This window comes from Macaca mulatta, chromosome 3, assembly GCF_049350105.2.
Source record: "Macaca mulatta isolate MMU2019108-1 chromosome 3, T2T-MMU8v2.0, whole genome shotgun sequence".
In the NCBI taxonomy this organism is placed as follows: Eukaryota; Metazoa; Chordata; class Mammalia; order Primates; family Cercopithecidae; genus Macaca; species Macaca mulatta.
The window spans coordinates 128,532,544-128,544,887 of record NC_133408.1 but is presented as its reverse complement, the minus strand read 5'-3'; the positions used below and the strand labels follow the sequence as shown (position 1 = coordinate 128,544,887).

At 36.3% G+C, this 12,344-nt stretch overlaps 1 protein-coding gene across 6 annotated transcripts in view; it reads left to right on the top strand.

Annotated features, from left to right (window-relative positions):
* The window catches only part of CDK14 (cyclin dependent kinase 14), a 727,116-nt gene that overhangs the window by 319,456 nt on the left and 395,316 nt on the right, over positions 1-12,344 (top strand). The window lies entirely within an intron of this gene.

The window sequence follows — 12,344 nt, the reverse complement described above, 5'->3', positions numbered from 1 at the left end:
CTGTATGCTCAGATGTGGAATAAAATGCTGTGCATTGATGGTGAAGTTATCTAGGTAATTGAGGAAATTTGTATGTCTGCTATTATTTTTAGAGTTCCTTAGATATTAGTTTAACATTATTCTGTATTGATGATTTTTAAGGAAAGTCCTTAAAAATGGGGATTTGTCATGCCGTCTTACTAGTCATTTGAATTTCTTTTCTTTCTTTGTTTCTATCCTTTACTGTACTTTTATTGGTTTTCCTGATTGGAAAGAAGATAATATAGACATTCTTTATATATTAGGGTCATTTATGTTGTGATATTTTCCTCTAGTCTGTTATTTTCTAAAATTTCTTTTATAATGTAGTTATTTGCTACATATAAGATTTTAATTTTTATGAAATTAAATAGCTCTATCTTTACTTTGTTACCTGCATAGAAAGGCTTTTATATTCCAATAAAATAAAATATCTTTTTTTTTTTATTAGTGGGAACTTTTCAGTTCAGTTTAATGACTTTTAGGATAAGTAGGTTTACCTCTACTACATTTTTAAAAGTGCAGATTATCTTGACATAGGACTTCAGTTTATTTTTGCATTGAAGGGATCACAGCTATTATTCTGTTTGTCCATAACAAGATAAATTGGTGGTTTGCTGCAATAATTTATCAATGTATTGATGAACTAACTGTAGTCTGTCACTGGTTTGGTTTGTTTCCCACAATTATTGATATGATTTACGTGTATCATTTTTGAAAATATTGTTTCTATTTCTACTCTCTCACCTCTTATTCTTCTTTTAATTCAGTTTTAATTTTGTTTCCATCATTGATCTTTAGCAGAAACTGTTCTTATAAAGTTCATCAGTCACTTGCTTCTTGTCAAGTCAAATGTATACCTCTGTCTTATTTTACTCAACCTTTCAGCAGATTGCATGGTTGAAACAGTCTCTTCTGTGACATTAGATTTTCGAAGTGGGTAGATTTTTCTCTTAGGCTGACCCTTTCTCTAAGTTAGGGGGAGTTTCAGGACAGGAAAGGGCCTCTTTTTTTTTTTTTTTTCTAATAAGCACCCTGTCCTGAGTGATATTATTTATTTTGTGAATTTAAAGAGCAGCCCTAAGTTGATATCCTACACATGCATCTCTTTAGCTAAGACCTTGTCTTCATCTCCATTTCATATACCCACCTGCCTATTTGGCATCTTCTCTTGAATACAGCAGTATATAAAAAGGATAATACATCACTACCAACTGAGATTCATTTCAGGAATACAAGGCTAGTTTAACCTTTAAAAATCAATCATTGTATAACAGTCATCTCAGACTTAACACATCTGAATGGAACTCATGATCCTCCCACTATAACTGAAACCATGTTCTCCCTGTATTAGTAATAGCAGCATCCAGTGTTCCCTCTACCCAAATCTAGCCATGAACAAGCCCTGTTGATTACCTCTCTAAGTGATACCTGAAATCTGTCCACGTTCTCTTTCTCCGCTGCTACCCCCAGTCCAAGATATCATCAGTTCTTCCTTGGACTTCTGTAAGAGCTTCTTAATTATACACCTTACTTCTCTTGCCTTATTACTATCCCTTCTCTACTCTGTTATCCGTATAATCTTTTTGAAAACTAAAATCATATTATGTCAATCCCCTTATTTAAAATTGTTTCAAGTCCTGTATGACGTATTTTCTTCAAACACGCTACAGAGTTTCCTGTCTAAGGAATTTTACACATGTTCTTCCCCATGGCTGGAATGCTGCTCCCTGGCTCTTTTTAGATTTAGGGGTCAATTTAAACATCCCATTTCAGAGAGGGTTTCTTTGTCCATTTATCTAAATTAGTGGCTGACCATCATTTTATGCTTCTTTACTCTCCACATCACACCCTATTTTTATTTCCATTATAATTCTTATTGGAATCTGAAATTTTCTTTCCACTCTATAAAGTATATAATCTTAGTGAGGGTGGAGACCTTGTCTGATTGTTCACTGCTGTACCCTCAACATCTAGCATGGTAATCCCTCTACAATAGTAAGTGACTTAAGGAAAATCATTAAGTTAGAATCTATAAACATGACAGATTATTAGATAACAGTTTGTTCCCACAAGGAACCTGCCTTGCAGCTGGGAGGTAGAACATATAAATCATAAGTTGAAGAATAATATATGGTAGTATATTAATGCCAAATTATTTATAAAGGATTGTGAAATCTAAAAGATTGTGAAATTATTTCTAAAAGATTGTGATTTTTAAGGAAATTCTTCTTTTAGTGATGGGAGGTAAAGTGTTAGCTGGGACTTGAATTAGGCATAAGATAGAAAAGCAGTAAAGAGTAGATTGAGGAGAAGTGTTCCAGACAGGTATAGAAAAGGAGCTGAGACCAGAAAGCTCAATGCCTTTGCCAAGTGCAGCAAACAGGAGGAATAGTTAAGATCAGGAGTTCTCAACTGATAGGGTGGGAGGGATGGGTAATTATTGCTCCATAGAAGTGGCTGTTGTCGTCACAATAATTGAACAATGCAACCCGTGTTTAGTGGATGAGAGCTTGGCATTTACGTGAGAAACTCTAATGCAGAGGGAGGCAAACTATGGCTTGGGGCCTCCTGTCTGTTTTGGTAAATAAAGTTTATTTGAACACAGCACTCCCACTCATTTATGTATTGTCTATGGCTGCTTTCTTAGACAGAGTTGAGTACTTTTGACAAACTGTATGGTCCCCCAAACTTAAAAGTATATGCTATTTGGCCATTTCAATAAAAGTTTGTCGATCTCTGCTCTAATATAATAAACAATTGTCTCATGTCCCACAGACTTTTTTTAAATGTCCTACTGGGCATTCATGCCGGTGAAAAATCTGTTTATATTTCTAAGCCGAAACCCAACTATTTTGCATATAGACAAAATATGCTCTACACAGATTTAATATATACTAAACTATCCAGGAGTACAACTACAGTGTAAAACATGGGAAAATTGTATTTTGTTTTATTTAAAACTTTACAACTTATTCATACTTTGGAAAAACTCCTTAGTGGTAGTACTGCTTATGTTATTTAATTCAATAATGCAGTACCCCACAGTTTGCATTTGTAGTGGTTGTGCTTATGCTGATTCTGTACATAGATGTGGGCACCACTCTTCAATGTTTTCCAGTATAGTTGTGTCTACTTACATATTTAAATACTTTGTTTTATTATAAATTAATTTTTATTTTTTGTATTAGTTACATATAGATATAAATTAATATATTTGAAGTTATATTTATATATAAATATTTGAAATTATGTGTGTGTATCTTGTTATATATGAATTCCATTTCATAATAGTAAAGACAAAAAAGATAGTAAAATATTTGTTATATAAAGAGGGTATTGGGTTTGATGGGATTGAAAATGATTGACTGAGGTAGAACAATGGGTTTCTGTTAAGCTGTGGAGGAAGATAAGGTTAAAAGCGCTACTGAATTAATTACACAATAGGCCCTGAATATGAGAGACGAGAGGGACAGGGATTCTGGGCCAACAAGGAAGCAGAAGAAAAATGAAACTGGCCAGCAGGCAGGATTCCTGGTATGCAGGGTGTGCACTAGAATTAATCAACCTAACCTTACTGTTGGTGCTTGGACCAAAGTCTTGGTCCAAGGTGACAAGAAAGTTCTTAATGGTATTGAAGGATCCAGTGTGACAAGCAGGCCCATCAGTGGGAGGTTCAAGGGAAGAAGCCAGTAGGATCACATTGAAGTTGTTGATGATCTACTTATTCACATTGGCTGGGTGTGAGGCAAGCTCCTGAGGCACATTAAAGGTTAGGTTCTGGAAACACAGAGAAGCAGGGCATGCAATGAATCCTTAGCACACTGAGACCTGGCTTTGACTGGCAACATAACTTCATTTTAAGCCTTGAGATGAGCTTAGGAACTGGCCCTCAGTTGCAGTTGTGTTGTAGAATGCAGGGCTGTGTAGGTGGGATCTTGTGCTGTGGGTTAGAGACCCTCTGAAGACTTTTGAGCTGGGCATATTAGGAAGAAAAATCTGATATTTGGATATGATATTGATTAGAAAAAGAAGAAACTGGAAGCTGATAAGTCAGTCATTCAACGTAGTGCAGATTTGAAATTATGGGTTTGTTAGACATTAACAACAAAAAATAATATTCTATAGAAAGAGATGTCAGAGCTAGATGAAGTATTGATTATAGAATGAGAGGGAAATGTCAATGGTTTTGAGTTTGAATGAGTGAAAAAATGGTGCCAGAGATAGAAATAGTTTGTGATTGCATGGAGAATTGCTTTTAAGACTTTACAGTTTTGAAAGGCTGTTATCCAATGTAATCTTCACATTCTAGTCCTTTGAAAGAGTTTTGAATTTTTATTTTGTAGAATTTATATTGTTTATGGAATCTGTATTATAAATATGGAATTAAGGCTCAGAGGGGTTAGATGACTTGTCTAAGGAGCAGGGTCTTGTACCAGCCAAGACCTTGTTAGATTTCAAAACAGGGTCATTACTGACATTTTGGAGTTATCGATTTGGGTTTTAGAGATTTTGGGCTCATGAGGCATCTGTATGAAAATGTCTTGTTGGGAATGCGGGAGTGTAGCTCAGAAGAGTTTAGCATAAGTAATATATATGTACCATGGTCGTTAAGAAGTTGAACCAAGTATAACATTTTTGTGGAAGAGAATATTGAGTGAAAATGGAGTCAGTTACAAGGCAAGGTAGAAACTCTCATGGGAAGCTGGAGGTGATTTCTTTTATGTTGTACAGTGATGAAAAACAAAGTCAGAATCAAAACCTACTGATTTGTGTATGTTGATTTTGTATTCTGCAACTTTACTGAATCAATATACACAAATCAGTAGGTTTTGATCCTGACTTTGTTTTTCATCACTGTACAGTAAAAGACAAGCCACCTCAATTAGTTTGCTGGGGCTGCTGAAACAAAGTACCACAGCCTGGGTAGCTTAAACAACAGAAACTTATTGTCTTACAGTCCTGGAAGCTGGAAATTAGAGAGCAAGGTGTCATGACCCTCCCAATGAGGGCTATGAGGAAGGCTCTGTGCCAGCCACTCTCCTTAACTTGTAGATGGCAGTCTTCTCCCTGTGTCTTCACATCATTTTTCCTATATATCTGTCTGCATCCAAATTTTCTCTTCTTGTAAGAACAATAATCACATTGGTTTAGGGTCCACTCAGATGACATCATTTCACCTTAATTACCTTTTTGAAGATAAACACAGTCCTATTCTAAGGCACTAAGGGTCAGGACTTCAATATGAATTTTTTGGGGGGACACAGTTCAGCCCATAACAGCACTTAATGGCTTTGGGCCTTAGTAACCCTGTGTATTAATCCATGCTTGCACTGCTGTAAAGAAGTACCTGAGACTGACTAATATCTAAAGAAAAGAGGTTTAATTGGCTCATGGTTCTACAGGCTGTACCAGAAGCACAGCATCTTCTGGAGAGGCCTCAGGAAACTTTCAATCATCCTATAAGGTGAAGGGGAAGCAGACACATCTTACATGCCGAAGCAGGAAGAATATAGAGAGGGAGGAGGGTCTATATACTCTTAAACAACCAGATTTCATGGCAACTCACTGGCTCACTATTGATATGACAACATGAAGGGGCATGGTGTTAAACCATGAGAAACCACCCCCAGATCCAATCACCTCCCACCAGGCCCCAGCTCCAATATTGGGGATTACAATTCAACATGAGATTTAGGTGAGGGCACAGAGTCAAACCATGTCACCCTACTTGCAAAAAATAGCAGTTGGATCATGCCATCTCTTAAGAACTACCTTGGCATTTGTGGTTTTGATTTCCCAAGGAATCTTTAAACTCAGAATTTGGAATGTTCTGGAGATCAGGGAATGATAGAAGAATAGTTGAGGCCTTGATCACAAAATGACATTTTATTTTCCATTGAATAAAATATTTTAATGTCTTTTTAATAAAGTCTGACTTCAGGGTGATTTTTTTTTTTTTTTTTTGTAGAGGTAAATGACTCTAAGGCAGAGAAATTAAACTCTGGGTTAGTTTTTGTTACTTGTTTTTTTCTTGTCTTCTCATTCTGCCTTTCATAGTCTTATTTTTCTGCTGTTTATATCTGGAAGCAAAAGCCATCATCATTGCTTAGCTTTCCCCATTTATCCTTCTGGAAGTCCAGACACAATAACTCCTCTGTGTATCTGGTGGTAGAATTTGAAATATTTAGGGTAATGTGGGAGACATTTGGGATATGTTCAGTTTTGCATTGGCGAGGAAGCAGCATGGTGTGTTCAACTGAGATAGAACACCTGAATTTGAATTTACCCCTCTTCTGCTGTTTTGATCAATTTCTCATTTACAAAATATCAACAGCAGGAAGATTTCAGAATAAGAAAGCACCATGCACAGTAAAGTAGTTTGTAAGTGGCTACTTGCCACTCACAGGCTTACCTAGAAACTTGGATTTTAAGGCGTAATTTTCACCTCAAGTGGAAATACTTGAAGCAACTCTAATCTAACTTGGATTTATGTCCAAAGATGTACTTTGAATTTTATTTGTCATTGAGTAGAGTGTGTAATGGATTAATTCAAGTTCAGGCACTTTGAAACTCATTTTGTCCTCCATGGCAGCTTGGAGAAATCAAGTCGTAGGGCTCAGGGTCAGCTTTTCTGTTTTACTTTAGAATCATTATATGGCATCATCCTGGTTTATGTGGAACAGATAAAGAGCTGGGAGATACAGGAGAGGTTTGAAAGGGAGTGAGTAAAATGTCTTAGGATATTCCATCTTTCAAACAACTTTTAAGTGTGTATGTTCTTACTCTCTGATACTATATTCTAGACTTCCACATTTTTTGTTGTCTTAAGATTTTCTTAGACAAGGTATGAGGTAAGCAAGCCAGCTGTCTCCTTTCGTAGATTCTTGAATATGTGATGGTTTTCTTAGGTGAAAATTATGCTTAAAGAGAAATCAATAGGGAACAACTTTAAATTAAAATGGTATCAGTATCAATAGACAGTATTCGGTATGTACTTGCACAGCCAGAGCCTAGTCTCACTTAACACTCACAAAACCCTCTAAGGTAGGTACTATCATTATTGCTATTTTGAGGTTAGGAAAGTTAGGAATGGAGAGGTTCAGTCACTCACCTAAGGTTAACGCTAGCATGTGGTAGAGCTAAAAGCTGAAGTTGGCTAGGTGCGGGGGATCACGCCTGTAATCCCAGCACTTTGGGAGGCAGAGGTGGGCGGATCACCTGAGTTCAGCAGTTTGAGACCACCCTGCTCAACGTGGCAAAACCCCGTGTCCACTAAAAATACAAAAAATTAGCAGGGCGTGGTGGCAGGCAACTGTAATCCCAGCTACTTGGGAGGCTGAGGCAGAAGAATTGCTTGAACCCAGGAGGCAGAGGTTGCAGTGAGCCAAGATGGCGCCACTGCACTCCAGGCTGGGCAACAAGAGTGGAACTCCGTCTCAAAAAAAAAAAAAAAAAAAAAAAAAAAGCTGAACCTGAGCAATCATCCTGCAGAGCCTACACTTAAACATTATTTTCTGATAGATTTTATCTAGAAATTTTGAGTTCGTACTGCGTTTTCATTTCATACAGAGGGTTGTCTTATTGCCATTAAATCAAGGTTAGCAAAAAAGATAGGGATTTTGCAGGGGAACACGGACAAAATTTATTTTTAAAAGTGATAACACATTTTTCAATAAAGAAAGGAAGGCAGCATCCATATAGGACAAGGAAGGGTCAAAAAGAGGAAAGGAACAAATACTTTCAACACAGTGTAACTCAAGGAAAGTAGAAACATGTAGAGGAAAAGGGGACCTCTCATGGTAAACTCTGTAGTATTGAACTTTTTGTTTGAGTACATTCTTTTAATACATGTCTGAGTCTTTCCATGTGGTTTATCTACCTTCTCACTCTTCCTTTCTCCACCCTTCTTTATGTATTTTTTCATTATTCATTCTATTAGAATTCTATGGAAACATTTTAGATTTTTAATAAAAAATGTGGTACTAGGAAGGCAGAGGTGGATATAAACTGAAAAACAGATAAAGGAAAAAAGGCAACTTCTTTTATTTCAAATGTTTGGAATTAGTTAACCTGCTGGTAAAATAAATAATTTTATAGCTTAATTGTAAAATTTGTACTGTATAATTAAAATATTCTAACAGTACAGTAAATGTTATATGAATTATTGATATTTTATAAATTTGTTAAAGTTTTAAAATGGAAAATAATTTCCATTATTTTAATTGAGTCATTAAAAATTTTGGTGTTTGACTGATAATTTGATTCTCTACCTTACATTTTTCTCTTTTATGTTAATAGCCTCTTTATTTATTTTTGTTGTTTTTCGTTAACCATACCATTTTTCCTTGTAACTGTATGGTACAATTGCTTGTGAAGTTTGTATATGAAATCGAGTTATAATTCAATTGATAATTAACTAGTCTAGGTTTCATTTCTTGCTTTTCATGTTTGGGGTATTGTGTTACTTTTCTAGGGCTTCTGTGATAAATTACCACAAATCTGCTGGCTTATTCTCTTGCAGTTCTGGAGAGTAGAAGTTCAAAATCAGGATACTGGCAGGACCATGCTTCTTTTAGAGGTTGTAGGGCAGAAATCCTTACTAGCTTTTTCCTAGCCCCTGGTGGCTTCCTACAATCTTTGGTGTTCTTTGGCTTATAGTTACTCCAATCTCTGCCTCCATCTTCACATGGTCTTCTCTGCCTGTCTCTATGTGTCTTCTTCTCTTCTTATAGGGACATCAGTCGTTGGATTTAGAGCCCACACTAATCTAGTATGGCTTCATCTTAACTTAGCTAATTATGTCTGCAAAGGCCCCATTTGCAAATAAGGCCACCTTCTGAGGTTCTGGGCTGACATAAATTTCTGGGAGACACTATTCAACCTGCTGCCAGTGTTTATTTTTCTCAGTTTCACAGGGAGATTTGTAGGTAAGAATGGACTGGGACCCGCATTGCACCTTTGAAAGCTTAGGAGAAAAATGTACTACATGGTGGTTTTGATAACAGTCTTCTTTGTTTTTTTTTACTGAAGTTTGCATGTAATAGACAATGAATGAATATAGATAACTTTCTCCAACGTGATTTGTTTTTGTTTCTCTCTATATAGGCTCTTTTGTTATTGTTATTCATTTATTTGTGTTTTCAAGCAAAATATCATTCTCCATGGATGATTGGATGACTTATGAATGTGGCTTGTGTAAAGATAGATTACATCTGTCAAGTTAGTGAGTATGATTGAGACATTGGTAGTTAGTCTGGGATTGGAAGCATGGAGAACTGACATAATGGAGACCTCCAAAGCTACTGAGTTGCTGTGAAATTATAAAGGTCTACTTCCACATTTCTATACGTTGGCCATTGGGATTTCAGACACATTTACACAAAGACAAAATGTTCCAGGCTGTTCTGTTGGAGTCTTTTTTATCCAGATATGCTTTTTATCCAAGTATATGGACGTGTTTTTTATCTAGATATATCTTTTTTATCCTTGAGTAGATTCCAGGGCTGTCCTCTAAGAGCCTTTTTTGTCCAAATATATAGCTTTGATGATCAAATACAACCTAAATGATAAGTAAATAATCATCTTTGGTTGTAACTGAAATTATCTTGTCAATATTTGCATGCCTAGATACTTCTGACCCCTATCACCTTCCCAGTGGAGAGAGGACATCTGCCAAAAGAGAACTGAGGTCCTCTGTTCCCTCCCTCTTCCCCTCTTCCCTGACCTGGAGTCTCTTGCACTCAGGCTCCTGGAAGTTAGTTAAGAGTGTGGGCACAGATGGGAAGAGAGGCTCCTGGGACGTAACCGCCTTCTTTAATAGACTGGAGGGCTGTAGTAGGGAGAGGAAGAACAGACAAACATTTGTTTTCATTTGTGTTTTGTCAATATTGGTGTTTGGAATTGTTCATCCTCTTGTAATGATTTCTAAATTAACAAGTTGATTATAAATGGAATTTTTAGTGAAACATTATGTTAATGCAACATCTGACCCTATGTAGTAGGTGACAGGTTAAATTAGGTTTCTTCATGGGGCTTAATAACTTTTTTTAAAAACTCAGGTATTCTTTGCTCATTCTAGACATTTCTGAATTCAGCTGTTTTATTGGCAAGTGTTTTTTAAGACACTGTTTGTAGCATCATTGTTGGAAGTACATGAATCCTATATAAGCTAATTAGGAATCTAAATCAGACTTTAGAGATTACCTTGTCCAGGGGTTCCTCAGTTGCATCCTGGTGGTCTTCAAGCTGTGTGTTTGGTCTTACAGTAAATTTTGATAAACAGTATTAGTGACCAGAAAGAGGTCCAGGGCCTGGTTTCTGAAGCCTGACTGCCTGGATTCCAGTTTGGACTTCATTCCCATCTAAGTGTATGATTTTGAGCAAGTCTTAAACTTGCTGTGTTTCATTTTCCATTTCTTAAAGAGAATGAAAATACTACTAAACTTATAGTCTTGTTGGGATATTATATCCATTGAATATGAACATGAGGCCATAAAATAGAAACAATCAAGGAATAATGAAAAATTCTTCAATATAAAAATACCTTAACAGGTATTAAACTTTCAGAAGAACACTTGGATTGTGAACTCAGAGAAATCTCCCAAAAGGAGATCAAGAAGAGTTATCATCTCTTATGTCTTTGAGAATAAATAATACAGTTATTTGAATTTTCTTCTATATTGTCTCTTTCATTTATTTCTGCTTGTCTGTTTGGTCTCTTTCTTATTGGAAGCATCCTTCAGCTACCTGGATATCTTGTTAATTGTCAGCTCATATTTTAAAGTCAGACTTTAATATGCTGTTTGGGAGCTCTGGGTGCTTAGATAGGGAATGTTGGTTGGCAGGTTTCACTGTAGTGTGATGGGGTGAGTGAACCAGTTTTTTTTTTTTTTTCTTGCAGTATCTAAGATGTCAGCATTTGGGGGTCTTTTCTTGGAAGGAAGCTTCAGTTTCTACAGAAAAGGATTATTTTATCTCCTGCCTGGAGGATTTCAGTTTGCTGCCTACATTGTGGGGATTGAGTAAGAGATAGGGGTTACAGAGTAGTCTCAACCTTCAACATGCAGATTTTTATTGAATTTACCTATTTTCAGTTCAGATTATGCAGTAAGTGTGAGAGAGACTAAAAGACACCCAAGTATCTAAGGCAAAAAATAATGGGCCTCTAAAAAGGCTTTGGCAGTAGGAATAGATAGGAGATATATATGTTTGGAAGGGACTTAAGAGGGACACTTGGTAAGACTTTTTATTTGACTAGACATGGAGCTTGATGGAGGTGGGGTTAGTCAGTGTGACTTCCAGGATTTTGGATTGGGTAATTAGGTAGATAGTGGAACCAGTAATGAGTAACTGTGGTTGGGGACAGGGGAGGGAGGTGGAGTACAAGAAAGACAATGAGTTCAATTAGTGAGTTTGAAGTCTGGCATTCATGTGGCAATTGTGTGACATGGTGGTGCAGTTTAGGTAGCAGGTGTTTGTTGTATCTAAATTGAGAACTTTACAAGTCATATTCGAGTATATGATCTAGTTTAATTTTCTATTCCTTGAGGAAGGTTGATATTATCATCTTCATTTTACTAATCAAGAGGCTGAGGTCTAACGAGATTGTTTTTGTGCAAAGTCACACAAATAATTAAGTGGTGGATATGGAGTTCACCTTGAATCTTCTAACCAGTGCCTGGAGCAGTGCCTGGCACATGGTAGGCACTCAGGGTATGTTGAATGACTGAGTGAATGAATGAATAAACTCTCATGTTCTTTCTTTGTATTCTGTTATATGGCCTTACTATTGGGACAGAAACCCATATGATGAAAATTGTACAGAGATTCCTCTCAGGCTGCCCCAAAGCAAAAAGGCGAAATTGAGAAAGCTCCATAAGCAAGGAGCTAGCAATTTTTCAGTCTTGGTGGAGACTGTGCCTCTAGCTGTGTGATCATAAACAATTACTTAACATATTTTGTCTTTAGGTTTTTCATTTTTGAAATGAAGTGGAGACCATATTATTTTCGAGCTTTATAATTAAAATAATATTACCAACATGAATCTTTTACCTGGAAAAAAGATCTATAATTGTATCACTATTATTCTTCATGCATACATGCAGTAATATGATGCACATTTATTGGGTTAAAATATTTTTAAGCCCTCTAATAATCACCCTTTATGTCTGTCACTGAAAAAATTAACATGAATTGCTTGAAGCATTTTTATAATTGACAGGCAAAAATTTTGTAAATGGAAGATAAAAATCCATGAGTCTAGACGGTAAGTATGCTTATGTAAATTGCCACAATTGTTATTCTAAGTCTGAGTAATCTGATGG